At 44.0% G+C, this 13,441-nt stretch overlaps 1 protein-coding gene across 1 annotated transcript in view; it reads left to right on the forward strand.

The window, feature by feature from the left end:
* The window catches only part of stimate (STIM activating enhance), a 98,815-nt gene that overhangs the window by 43,685 nt on the left and 41,689 nt on the right, over nucleotides 1–13,441 (forward strand). The gene's annotated exons all lie outside the window — the stretch shown is intronic.

Consider the following 13,441-nt stretch of genomic DNA (forward strand, 5'->3'; position numbering starts at 1 on the left):
GACATCTCCTCTGTACCTACTCCCCAGCACCTTAAACCTGTGTCCTCTTGTGGCAACCATTTCAGCCCTGAGAAAAAGTCTCAGACTATCCACACAATCAATGCCTCTCATCATCTTACACACCTCTATCAGGTCACCTCTTATCCCTCATCGCTCCAAGGAGAAAAGGCCGAGTTCACTCAACCTGTTTTCATAAGGCATGCTCCCCAATCCAGGCAACATCCTTGTAAATCTCCTCTGCACCCTTTCTATGGTTTCCACATCCTTCCTGTAGTGAGGCGACCAGAACTGAGTACAGTACTCCAAGTGGGGTCTGACCAGGGTCCTATATGGCTGCAACGTTACCTTTCGGCTCCTAAATTCAGTTCCATCCATTCCTAGGAGGCTTCAGCATGAAAGAGACATTGGCACTGCATAAGTTTCTGCTAAAGTTCCCTATCTTTTTTTCCTCTTATAGTACAATTGTGGCTGACAAGGGAAGTCAAAGCTAATGTAAAAGCAAAAGAGAGGGCACACAACAAAGCAAAAATTAGCAGGCAGACAGAGGATTGGGAAGATTTTAAAAACCTCCAGAAAACAACAAAAAGAATCATTAGGAGGGAAAAGATGAAATATGAAAGCAAGCTAGCAAACAATATAAAAGTGGACAGTAAAAGCTTTTTCAAGTATGTAAAAAAAAAAGATAAGAGTGGATATGGGACCGCTAAAAAATTAGGTTGGAGAAATAATAACGGGGGCCAAGAAGATGGCAAATGAACTAAGTGAATATTTTGCATTAGTCTTCACTGTGGAAGACACTAGCAGTGTGCCAGATATTGAAGGGTGTGAGGGAAGAGAAGTGAGTCAGTCACTATTACAAGGGAGAAGATGCTGAAAAACCTAATGGTACATAAGTCATCCAGACCAGATGAACTGCCCCCTGGGGTTCTGAAAGAGGAAGCGTTAGAAATTGTGGAGGCATTAGTAATGATCTTTCAAAAATATTTGGACTCTGGCATAGTGCCAGAGGGCTGGAAAATTGCAAATGTTACTCCACTCTTTAAGAAAGGAGGAAGGCAGCAGAAAGAAAATTATAGACCACTTAGCCTGACCTTAGTGGTTGGGAAGATGTTGGAATCAATTGTTAAGGATGAGGTGATGGACTACTTGGTGACATAGGACCAGATAGGACAAAGTCAGCATGGTTTCCTTAAGGGAAAATCCTGCCTGACGAACCTGTTAGAATTCTTTGAGGAGATTACAAGTAGGATGGATAAAGGGGCTGCAGTGGATGTTAAATATTTGGACTTTCAGGGTGGCTTTAACAAGGTGCCACACATGAGGCTGCTTACCAAGTTAAGAGCATGGCATTACAGGAAAGTTACTGGCATGGTTAGAGCATTGGCTGATTGGTAGGAGGCAGCGAGTGGGAATAAAAGGATCCTTTTTTGGTTGGCTGCCAGTGACCAGTGGTGCTCCACAGGGGTCAGTGTTGGGACCACTTCTTTTTATACTCTACAGTATATCAATGATTTAGATGGAATAAATGGCTTTGTTGCCAGGTTTGCAGATGATACGAAGATTGGTGGAGGAGCAGGTAGTGTTGAGGAAACAGGTAGGCTGCAGAAAGACAGACAGATTAGGAGAATGGGCAAGGGAGTGGAATATTGAATACTATGTTGAAAAATGCATGGTTAGCTGTTTGGTAGTAGAGATAAATGTGCAGGCTATTTTCTAAATGGGGAGAAAACGGAAAGTTCTGAGATGCAAATAGACTTAGGAGCCCTTGTGCAGAACACTCTAAAGGTTAACTTTCAGGTAGAGCTGTTGGTGAGGAAGGCAAATGCAATGTTAGCATTCAAGCGGTCTAGAATACAAGAGCAGGGATGTAATGCTGAGGCTTTATAAGGCACTGGTGAGGCCTCACCTTGAGTATTGTGAACAGTTTTGGGCTCTTCATCTGAGAAAGGATGTGCTGGCACTGGAAAAAGTTCAGAAGAGGTTCACAAGGATGATTCCGAGAATGAAAGGGTTATCATACAAGGAATGTTTGATATCTTTGGGTCTGGAATTCAGAAGGATGAGGGGGGATCTCATTGAAACCTTTCAAATGTTGAAAGGCCTAGACTGAGTAGCTGTGGAAAGGATGTTTCTCATGGTTGGGGAGTCTAGACAAGTGGGCACAGCCTCAGGATAGATGGGCGTCCATTTAAAACAGATGCACAGAAATATCTTTAGCCAAAGGGTGGTGACTTTGTGGAAGTTATTACCACAGGCAGTTGTGGAGGCCAGGTCATTGGGTATACTTAAGGCAGAGCTTGATAGGTTCTTGATTGGACATGGCATCACGCATGGTGAGAAGTCTGGGGAGTGGGGCTGAGGAGGGGAAAAAAGGATCAGCTATGATTGAATGGCGGAGAGGACTCAATGGGCCAAATGGCCTGATTCTGTTCCCGTGTCTTATGGTCTATTCTGAGGCTATATCCTCTGGTCTTAGACCCTCCCACCATAGGAAACATCCTCTCCACACCCACTCACCATATGATAGTTTCGATGAGGTCACCTCTCATTCTTCTGAATTCGAGTGAATACAGGCCTAGAGCCATCATACGTTCTTCATATGACAAGCCATTCAAACTTGGAATCATTTTCGTGAACCTCCTTTGAACTGTCTCCAGTTTCAGCACAAACTTTGTAAGATGAGGGGCCCAAACCTGCTCACAAGTGAGGCCTCACCAGTGCTTTATAAAGATTCAACTTTACATTCTTGCTTTTATTTTCTAGACCTCTTGAAATGAAAGCTAACGTTATATTTGCTTTCCTCACCACAGTCTCAATCCCACAAATAAACCTTTCAGGAATCCTGCAATGGACTCGCAAGTCTCTTCGCACCTCAGATTTTTGAATATTCTCTCTCTCCATTTAGAAAATAGTCGATCCTTTCATTTCTTTTACCAAAGTGCACGACCATATACTTCCTGACACTGTATTCTGTCTGTCTGTCATTCCTTTTCCCATTCTCCTAATCTGTCTTAATCCTAATGTAGCACCTCTACATCCTCAAGACTATCTGACCCTCCACCTATCTTCATATCTTCTACAATCTTTGCAACAAAACCATCAATTCCATTATCCAAATCATTGACATATAATGTAAAAAGAATTGGTCCTAACACAGACCACTAGTCATCAGCAGTCAACCAGGAAAGGCTCCACTTATTCCCACCCTTTGCCTCCTGCCAATTAGCCAGTGCTTTATTCATGTTAGAATCTTTCCTGTTATACCATGGGCTCATAACTTGTTAAGCAGTGTTATGTGTGGCATCTTGTCCAAAGGCCTTCTGACAGGGTGCTGCTCAGGACACTAGTCACACCATGCTCAGCCTTTTTGATTCCTAATTTTGTCTGATGTATTACCAACATCTGCCTCCACAGTCTCTCCACTAACTGTTCTGGCACTCTGGTTCCCATCCCCCTGCACTCTCGTTTAAACTGCATCGTGTAGCATTAACAAACCTTCCCATTAAGATATTTGTCTCCCTCCGGTTCAGGTGCAAACGGTACCTTCTGTACAGCTCCACCTTCCCTGGAAGAGAGCCCAACGATCCAAAAATCTATGCCCACCCTCCAAAACCAGCTCCTTAGTCACACATTTAAGTGTATATTCTTCCTAGTTCTAGCATCAGTAGCGCGTGGCACAGGTAGCAGCCCTGGTATCACAATCCAGGAGTTTCTGCTCTTTAACTTAGCACCTAACTCCCTGAGCTCCCTATGCAGAACCTTGTCACTTGTCCTGCCCATGACTTTTGGCTGTTCACCTTACACTTAAGAATATTGAGGACTTGATCCAAGATAGCCCAGATCCTGGCACCTGAGAGGCAACGTACCACCTGAGGATGTTGTTCTCGCCCACAAAACCTCCTATCCTTCCCCTAATGATTCCCCTATCACCACAGCATGCCTCTTCTCCCCCATTCCCTTCTGAGTCATAGAAACAGATTCGGTGCCAGAGATCCAACCACAGTGACTTTCCTCTGTTGTCATTCTCTCTTCCCCCCCCCCCGCCAACAGTATCTAAATTGATATACCTGTTGCTGAGGGGGTGGTCGCAGGGGGACTCAGCACTGACTCCTTAACCCCTTTCCCCTTCCTGACTGTCACCCAGTTTCTTATGTCCTGCACCTCAGGTGGAACCACCTCTCTATATGTCCTATCTGTCACCCCCTCAGCCTCCCAAATGATCTAGAGTTCATCCAGATCCAGCTTCAACTCCTTAACGTGGTTTGCTAGAAGCTGCAGCTGAATGGACTTCTCACAGTAGTAGTCGACAGGGACACTGGAGATCTCCTTATCTTCCCACGTCCCTCAAGAGGACCAATTCACTATCCTGCCTGTCATCCCCACTGTTCTAGCTGAGCAGATATAAAGGAGAGAATGTAAAAACAAGCTTTTCTTTCCTTTGCTTTCTCTGACTGAAACTGTTCTTCTCTGAAGCCTCAAAGAGCTAAAGCCTTAAGATGACCACTCTGACTATATCCACTCGGATGACAGCCGCTGCGACAATGGCCACTGAGCCTGCCTTCCTTTAATTTGCTCTTACTAATCAATCCCAAATGTCGACTGGTCGCCGGTCAAAGCTCTTTTATGCTGCTGCAACCTGCTAATGCCTTTTATCCTCTGTCAGTTGACCTAATTGAAGTCCCCTCATCTCCAAACTTCCATTGTTTGGATTGACTGCTGGTCCAAGCTCTGGTAATTTGCATCCTCTTGGCATGTTATTGTTCTTGCACAGTAATGATCAACATAGTCTTCCACGTCCACTGGCAACAGTGCAGCTGGTTTCACTGGACTTGCTCGTTGAATGATGATATTAGATGCCTCAGCTGAGCAGCTGTTACTTGAAAGGTTCTGTTCATAGTCAGTAAAGTGTGCACTTTAAAGTATATTTAAAGTCTGATCCAGCACAGTGTTAGTAGCAGTCATGACTGCTAGGTAAGTTGCTTGAGCCTCTCATAGGCATGAGCCCCCTTTGTTGTAGTTGCACAAACCCAGGAATGATTGAAGTTGCTGGACTGCTGTAGGTGATTTTGCTGATTTAACAGCCTTTGCACGATTTTCAATGATTTCCCATTTGCCTTGGGAGATTTTCTGTCCTAAATCATTTCCTCTTGTTGCAATTGTACCTTGTCCAAATTTACTTTGTGTCCCTTGGATAATCAAGCAAATAAAGTACACTGCATTCATTTCCAACTAGTAAATTAACATATTGCTGTGAATTCCAATTCCACTTGTTCTGTTGTTTAGCAGGCGTGAGTGCACAGTTGGGTTCATTGTATCGATCTTATTGGGACTTTGATATCTCGCTCCACTTGTTTGGCAGTTTCCACCAGGTCAATGTAGGAAATGGTAGTTTCTCTCCAATTTGCTTTAATTAGCATTACCATTTTGGCAACATCTGGTTTCAAATCATCCATGAAAGTCAACTTGAGAAAGCCATCAATGGATTCTTCCATTTTATCTCGTTATTGCTTAAACTCCTGAGCAGCTGATCCAAGATGTTCAATTATGGTCTTCATATTCAGAAACGTGCTGTGAAGCCTTTTGTTTTCAATCACTTTCTTCCAATCAGTCTATGTTGGGAATTGTCATTCCAACCATTTCTTAGTTACATCCCAATCATCTTTGTTTCTTGTCTCCTATGCCATCCTCAACTCACTGTGTCAGCTGTTTTTTTTTGCTGAGTTGTTGGCATGGTAGCTTCAATTTGAACACCATCATATGGATGCAATTTGTATATGTTCTTAATTCGTTGAAGTTCAGCTGGTCTTTAAGCCCTCTTTTTTTTCAGGATGTGGAACTTCCCTGAACCATTTGTCAATTTTTATTTTGGATCTCGTGATTGATGATAAACCTCCTACTTTCTTTTGTATTCCATAATCAGCCTTGCGTGTTTTCACTCTCCTAGCTTTTACTGAGGTAATTCTTGCCATGGCTGCCAGACCAATTGCCTCATTAGAGGGAAATTCAGATGCCAAAAGGCAGGTTGAGAAGGATATTGCTGATAATGCTAAGATTGATCCTCAATACTTTAGTAGTAAAAGGAAAGTCAAGATTAGGAATAATAGTGGGTTGTTAAATTATGCAGAGAAGGACGTAGCAGATACTCTTAACTCAAATTTGTTACAGTGCTCATCTGCAAAGATATTAGCAATATGCCAGTATGTGTAGAAAAAAAATAAGGAGTTTTAAGTGACTTAGGGATCTTAGAAAGTGAGGTCCTGTTTCAGCTGAAAAGACTGAAAGTTAATATATTTACAGGGCTGGACAGCATATATCCAAGGGCATGTAAGTAGGTCTGTGATTACATATACAAACCCCTAACATGTATTTTTCAAAAGTCATTGAAGACTGGTGAAATTCCGAAGGACCAGAAATGGGCTAACTTCGTTCTGGTATATAAGAAGGGTGACCGTTCTACCCTGGTAACCATAGACCAGTAAACTTAACGTGTCTTGCAGGCAAGATAATGGAAACAATAATAAATAATGAGATGGAAAAGCAACATTAATAAATAATGAGATGGATAAGAACAGGCATGTTAGCAGAAAGCCTCCATAGGTTCAGAAAGGGGAAATCATGGTTTGTTAATATGCTGGAGTTCTATGATGAGGCAACTAAAATTTACGATAACAATAGAGCGGTTGATATCATTTACTTGGACTTTCAGAAGGCTTTTTACACGGTTGCCCCATGGGAGGTTAATAATCAAGTTACAGGAGGTAGGAATTCAGGGTAAGGTGTGCAAATGGGTGCAGAATTGGCTCAAAAATAGAAAACAGTGAGTTAAGGTGAGAGGATCATTTTCACACCTAGAGGATGTTAAAAGTGTGTAGCCCCCTGGTCAGCCTCAGGCTCGCTCAGCTCGCTTTCATCTCGGGGGAGCGGCCTTCAGCCCCGCCAAACTGGGTAATCAAGTTTGTGTGGATGCTGTGTGATGTACCCCACCCCGCCAGTTCACAGACAGCACACAATGTATGATTTACAGACAACACTTTATAGATCTTACTGGAACTATGTAATTAATAGAGATACAATATAAAAGGAAAGTAAAAGGTGCCAAACTTATCAGAGTTCAACCATTTTGTGCACAACCATTGGAGCTCAATTAACAGAGTCTTCTTTCCACCATTCAATCTCCTCCGACCTCCTCGACCCGCCGCCTGGGACCAACCATGGTGGTCAACCAGAGCGTGTCCAGCACGTCCTTCCTCTTCGGTTCTCCTCCCGAAAAGCCCTAGGCCTCGGACTCCCTCTTGGTTCCGATCCTCGCCCAGCTTACAGCATCTCTCTCATCGCGTCTCCTCTTTCTGTCCCCATTGCGCCTTCTCCCCAAAGCCCGCGAAAACAGTATCTTACAGACACACAAGAAAGAATAACATCTATCCCAATTGGTTAGCAAATGAATACAATTCTTGTTATCAGTAATTATAATCCAAACAAGCTGCTACCGTTAACTCAGCAGTTAACATTACAGAGAAGCCATTTTATTGTAACATAACAAAGAAGCCATTTTATTAGCCTGAGCAAATAACATGAAAGAAGAAACCCCTACAAGTGGGATTCTGCAGAGTTCAGTTTTGGGGCCACTGCTGTTTTTAATTTACATTAATGATTTGAATAAGCACATAACAAATAAACTGGTAAAATTTGCCAATAACTCAAAATTAGGGAGATGATCTGATAACATTCAGGCAGCAGAATCAATACAGTTATATCTAAATAAAATCCAGATGTGGGCAGATAAATGGCAGATGAAATTTAATGTAAGTAAATGAAAAATATTATATCTGGGAAGTAGAAATATGAGATATAAATATACAGTGGGGGATCTTGAGCTAGAACGTGCACTGTAGGAGAAGGATTTGGGTGTCAGTAGACTCATCACTATCAGCATCTAGACAATGCGCTCGGAGTTCAAGTCGAGACATTCTCCTTAAGCTGTATAATGCACTTGAGGCCACACCTTGAAAACTGTGTACAATTTTCATCTCCATATTATGTGAAATATGTGAAGGCACTGGAGAGATTCCAGAGAAGGGCAACAAGAATCATTCCGGGTCTGCAGGGTATGATCTATAAAGAAAGATTGAAAGAATTAAATCTTTTTAGACTAAGTAGACATAGAATGAAGGGAGACATGGTAGAAGTTTTCAAGTCATTAAGGGTAAAAGTATGGTGGATGCCAGCTGCTACTTCAAAATTAACCCATCATCAAGGACGTGGGGCCATAAGTGGAGACTGGTTAAGGGGAGATTTCAGACTAACATCAGGAAGCATTTCTTTACACAGCAAGTGTGGACACATGAAACAAACTACTTAGTTGTGTAGTTGAGAGTAGTATCTTAAGAGACTTTCAAATCTAAACTCGGTAGTTATTTCAACACACTATGTGAATAGGAATTTGGCATGCTTTGTTGGCCTGCCTGACTGTAGTAGCGAGAAGAGAGATTTATGACGATACCGGAGAGGCCACGCTTTAGGGTCACGTTTAATAGTTGTGAGAACATAGCTTTATGAAAGTGCAAGGGATGCCAAGAGACAATACCAGTCCAAAATCAAGTCCTAGACCAGTTTGTACATTAATTTCCTGTATAGGTCAGGGTCCCCCAGTTTGATCACCACTGTCCTGTACTTCAGTAGGGAGTGACACACACAAAATGCTGGCAGAACTCAGTAGGCCAGGCAGCATCTATGGAAAAAAGGTACAGTCAATGCCATAGCCTGAAATGGCAACCGTACTTTTTTCCATAAATACTGCCTGGTCTGTTGAGTTCCTCCAGCGTTTTGTGTGTGTGTTGCTTGGACTTCTAGCACCTGCAGTTTTTCTCTTGTTTGTGTTCAGTAGGGAGTGGAACTCTTGGTTCATCCATGGTTTATGGTTTGGGAACATTCGGATTGATGTCTTCTAGGCTGGCTGTGCGTCTTTTAATATGGATCAATCAACAGACTCAAAGCATTCATGCAGAAGCGCCTCGATTTCCTCAGAGCAGTACTGTACAACATGGTAACTGATTTCTTCACTTTTCAGTTTCTGTTTGTGCATGGAGGAGGAACACAGCCTGCTGCTCTGATTTATTGGAGTGTGGGTGGGGATTGGATCAGCAGGCGTCTTTGTTTGTGTAGTAGGAGTTGAAGGTGCTTGGACACCTCGTGGGACTGGAGATGTGCTCACTCGATAGGATACTGCTGACATTGGCTTGGTTGCAGACACCTGCTATGATGAGGTCTCAGGAGCCCAGTCGCATTTTGGGGCTGTTGATCATGGGGTGTAGTTCACTAAGTGGAGTCTTTATGTCCACTTGAGGTGGCATGCAGACTGTTGTTCATCTGCACGAGCAACAACGTCGTATCTGAAAGCGCGATGGGAACTAAAGGCTCAAACTTTTAGCTACAGTTTTCAGGAAACTGAAAATACTCAACAGGTCAGGCAGAACTTGTGGAAAAAGGTATCAAGGTAAGATTTCAGGTGGGCCAAACTGTATCCGAGCATAATACTGATTCATTGTTCTCAATGACCAGATCAGAGCAGTGCTCTTCACCACATTGGAGATAGGCTGACCACACCATAGAAAATATGTGATTGCTCTTGGGATGGTACAGAGGAGATTCACTAGGATGTTGTTTTGGATAGAATATTTAAATTATAAGAAGAAATTACGAACTAAATAAAAGTACAGAAGGGATAAGTGGAGTAGGCCAGTGGCAAGATTAGAGGTGACAGGCTTTGGCTCGAAAGAGGCGTCAGCTTTGTAAAGTGTTTGTTAAAGTTTCCTTTTTGTTTTTTTTTCTCTCTCTTACTGTACCATTTAAATGGCTGTGGTGTGTTCTTCATGCCGGATGTTGGAAAACTGGGAGACCCAGGGACTCCTGGGGGACTGCATCTGCATGAAGTGCATCCAGCTGCAGCTCCACGAAGACCGTGTTAGGGTTCTGGAGCAGCAACTGGATGACTTTCAGCTTGTACAGGAGAGTGAGGAGATAATGGATCAAAGTTACAGGGAAGTAGTCACCTCAAAGTTGCAGGAGGCGAGTAGCTGGGTGACTGTCATGAGAAATGGAAACAGGCAGTTAGAGCATTCCCCTCAAAAACAAGTATGCCACTCCCGGGAGAGTGCCATGGCGACCGGGTTACAGGCACTAAGCATGGGTCCGTGGTGCAGAAGGGGAAGAGAGAGAAGAAGAGAGCGGTAGTGGTAGGGAACTCGATAGCGAGGAGAACAGACAGGAGATTTTGTAGGCATGAACGGGACACCCGGATGGCATGTTGCCTCCCAGGTGCCAGGTTCAGTGATGTCTTAGATCTTGTCCATACATTTTGGAGAGGGAGGGGGAGTAGCCAGATGTCTTGGTACGTATTGGTGCCAATGACATGGGAAGGAAAAGCAAAGAGGTCCTGAAAAGAGAATTTGGAGAGCTAGGTAGGAAGCTGAGAAGTGCATCGTAATTTCTGGAGGTAGAGACAGGGTGATTTGGCAGCTAAATGTGTCGTTGAGAAGCTGGTGCAGGGGGCAGGGCTTCAGGTTCTTGGCTCGTTGGGATCTCTTCTGGGGGAGGTATGACCTATCCAAAACTGGCAGGTCTTACCTGAACCTGAGGGGGACCAATGTTCTTGCAGGTTTGTTAGAGCTATTGGGAAAAGTTTAAACTAACTTGTAAGAAAGAAGGTGGTTGATCTTGTTCCACCATTACAGATTGCCAGGTTTAATGTTGTAGCATCACGGAATTGTGCCTGAAGGATGGTTGTAGTTGGGAGCTGAATGTCCAAGGTTACACTTTATATTGGAGAGATAGGAAGGTAGGCAGAGGGGGTGGTGTGGCTCTGCTGGTAGAGAATGGCATCAAACCAGTAGAAAGATGTGACATAAGATCAGAAGATGTTGAATCCTTGTGGGTTGAGTTAAGAAACTACAAGGGTAAAAGGACGTTGATGGCAGTTATATACAGGCCTCCCAACAGTGGCTGGGAGGTGGACCACAGGTTACAACAGGAAATAGAAAAGGTGAGTCAAAAGGACAATGTTATGGTAGTCATGGAGATTTTAACATGCAGGTCGATTGGGAAAATCTGGTTACTAATGGATCTCAAGAGAGTGAGTTTGCTGAATGCCTATGAGTTGGTTTTTTAGAGCAGCTTGTCATTGAGCTTACTAGGGGATCAGTTGTCCTGGATTGGGTGTTATGTCAAGAACTGGAGGCGATTAGGGAGCTTATGGTAAAAGAACCCTTAGGAACCAGTAATCACATTCTTTGAGGAGATTACAAGTAGGATAGATAAAGGGGATCCACTGGATGTTGTATATTTGGACTTACAGAAGGCCTTTGACAAGGTGCCACACATGAGGCTACTTAGCAAGTTAAGAGCCCATGATATTACAAGAAAGTTACTAACATGGTTAGAGCATCAGCTGACTCGTAGAAGGCAACGAGTGGGAATACCAGGATCCTTTTCTGGTTTGCTGCTAGTGACTAGTGGTGTTCTACAGGGGTCGGTGTTGGGACCACTTCTTTTTATGCTGTATATAAATGATTTAGATGATGGAATATATGGCTTCGTTCCCAAGTTTGCAGATGATACAAAGGTTGGTGGAGGGGCAGGTAGTGTTGAGGAAACAGGTAGGATGCCTGTAACTCATCCCACTGGTTGTGATTATGCCTCATCTCCTGCCTGTCCTTTCTATCATCTCTGTTGCACGCTATCTTTGGTTTATTTCTGATTTTCCCTTCCTCAGCCCTATCACTCCGGTTCCCATCCCCCCTGCCAAGTTGGTTTAAACCCTCCCTAACAGCTCTATTAAACCTGCCTATTAGGATATTGGACCCCTTTGGGTTCAGGTGTAGCCCGTCTTTTTTATACAGGTCATACCTCCCCCAGAAGAGGCCCCAATGATCCAGGAATCTGAAGCCCTGCCCCCTGCACCAGTCTCGCAGACACACATTAATATTAGATTAGATTATGAGGACACTCAGTCCTCGTTTATTGTTATTTAGAAATGCATGCATTAAGAAATGATACAATGTTCCTCCGGTATGATATCACAGAAACACAAGACAGACCAAGACTAAAACTGACAAAAACCACATAATTATAACATATAGTGCAAAGCGATACCATAATTTGATAAAGAGCAGACCTTGGGCACGGTAAAAAAAAGCCTCAAAGTCCCGATAGCCCCATCATCTCACGCAGACGGTAGAAGGGAGAAACTCTCCCTGCCATGAACCTCCAGCGTCGCAAACTTGCCGATGCAGCACCCTGGAAGCACCCGACTACAGCCGACTCGAGCCCGTCCGAAAACTTCAGCCCTCCGACACCGAGCACCGAGCACCATCTCTGCTGAGCGCTTCGACCCCGCCCCGGCCGCCGAGCAACAAGCAAAGCCGAGGACTCGGGGCCTTCCCCTCCGGAGATTTCGGATCACACAGTAGCAGCGGCAGCAAAACTGGCATTTCAGAAGTTTCACCAGATGTTCCTCCGTGCTTCTCACGTCTGTCTCCATCAAATCAGGATTGTGCACGGCATCCTACTTGACAGATAACAGATATTCATCACCGGAGTGGCCGCTGCACGCTGCGTCATTCCACCATCTTCTCTTCAATATACCTGATCATGCTGTTCTTGCACTCATTTAGCACGTGGCACAGGCAGCAATCCTGAGATTACTACCCTGGAGGGCCTGCTTTACAGCTTCCGACCTAACTCCCTGAATTCTTTCTTCAGGACCTCTCCCTTTTTCTACCTATGTCATTCGTACCAATGTGTACCAAGACTTCTGGCTGCCCACCCTCTCCCTTCAGAATCTAGACTTTTGATATAGATGACAAACAAAAGTGGACCCAGCACTGATCCCTGCGGCGCACCACTGGTCACAGGCCTCCAGTCAGAGAGGCAACCATCTACTACCACCATCAGGCTTCTCCCACAAAGCCAATGTCTAATCCAATTTATTACCTCATCTTGAATGCCAAATGACCGAACCTTTTTCACCAACCTCCCATGTAGGATCTTAACAAATGCCTTGCTAAAGTTCATGTAGACATCATCTACTGCCTTACCTTCATCCACTTTCCCAGTAACTTCTTCAAAAAACTATAAAATTGGTTAGACATAACCATCATTCCCACAATCCTGAATGAGTAGTTACAGAACCTGGATCTCTGAATCTCCCTCTGCAACTGGATCCTTGATTTCCTAACCAGAAGACCACAGTTTGTGCAGATTGGTGATAACATATCTTCCTCGCTGACGATCAACACTGGCGCACCTCAGGGGTGTGTGCTTAGCCCACTGCTCCACTCCTTATATACCCATGACTGTGTGGCTCGGCATAGCTCAAATGCCATCTATAAATTTGCTGACGATGGAGACGAGAGGGCGTGCAGGAGCGAGATATGCCAACTAGTGG

This window comes from Mobula birostris, chromosome 16 (genome assembly GCF_030028105.1).
Source record: "Mobula birostris isolate sMobBir1 chromosome 16, sMobBir1.hap1, whole genome shotgun sequence".
NCBI classification, from domain to species: Eukaryota; Metazoa; Chordata; class Chondrichthyes; order Myliobatiformes; family Myliobatidae; genus Mobula; species Mobula birostris.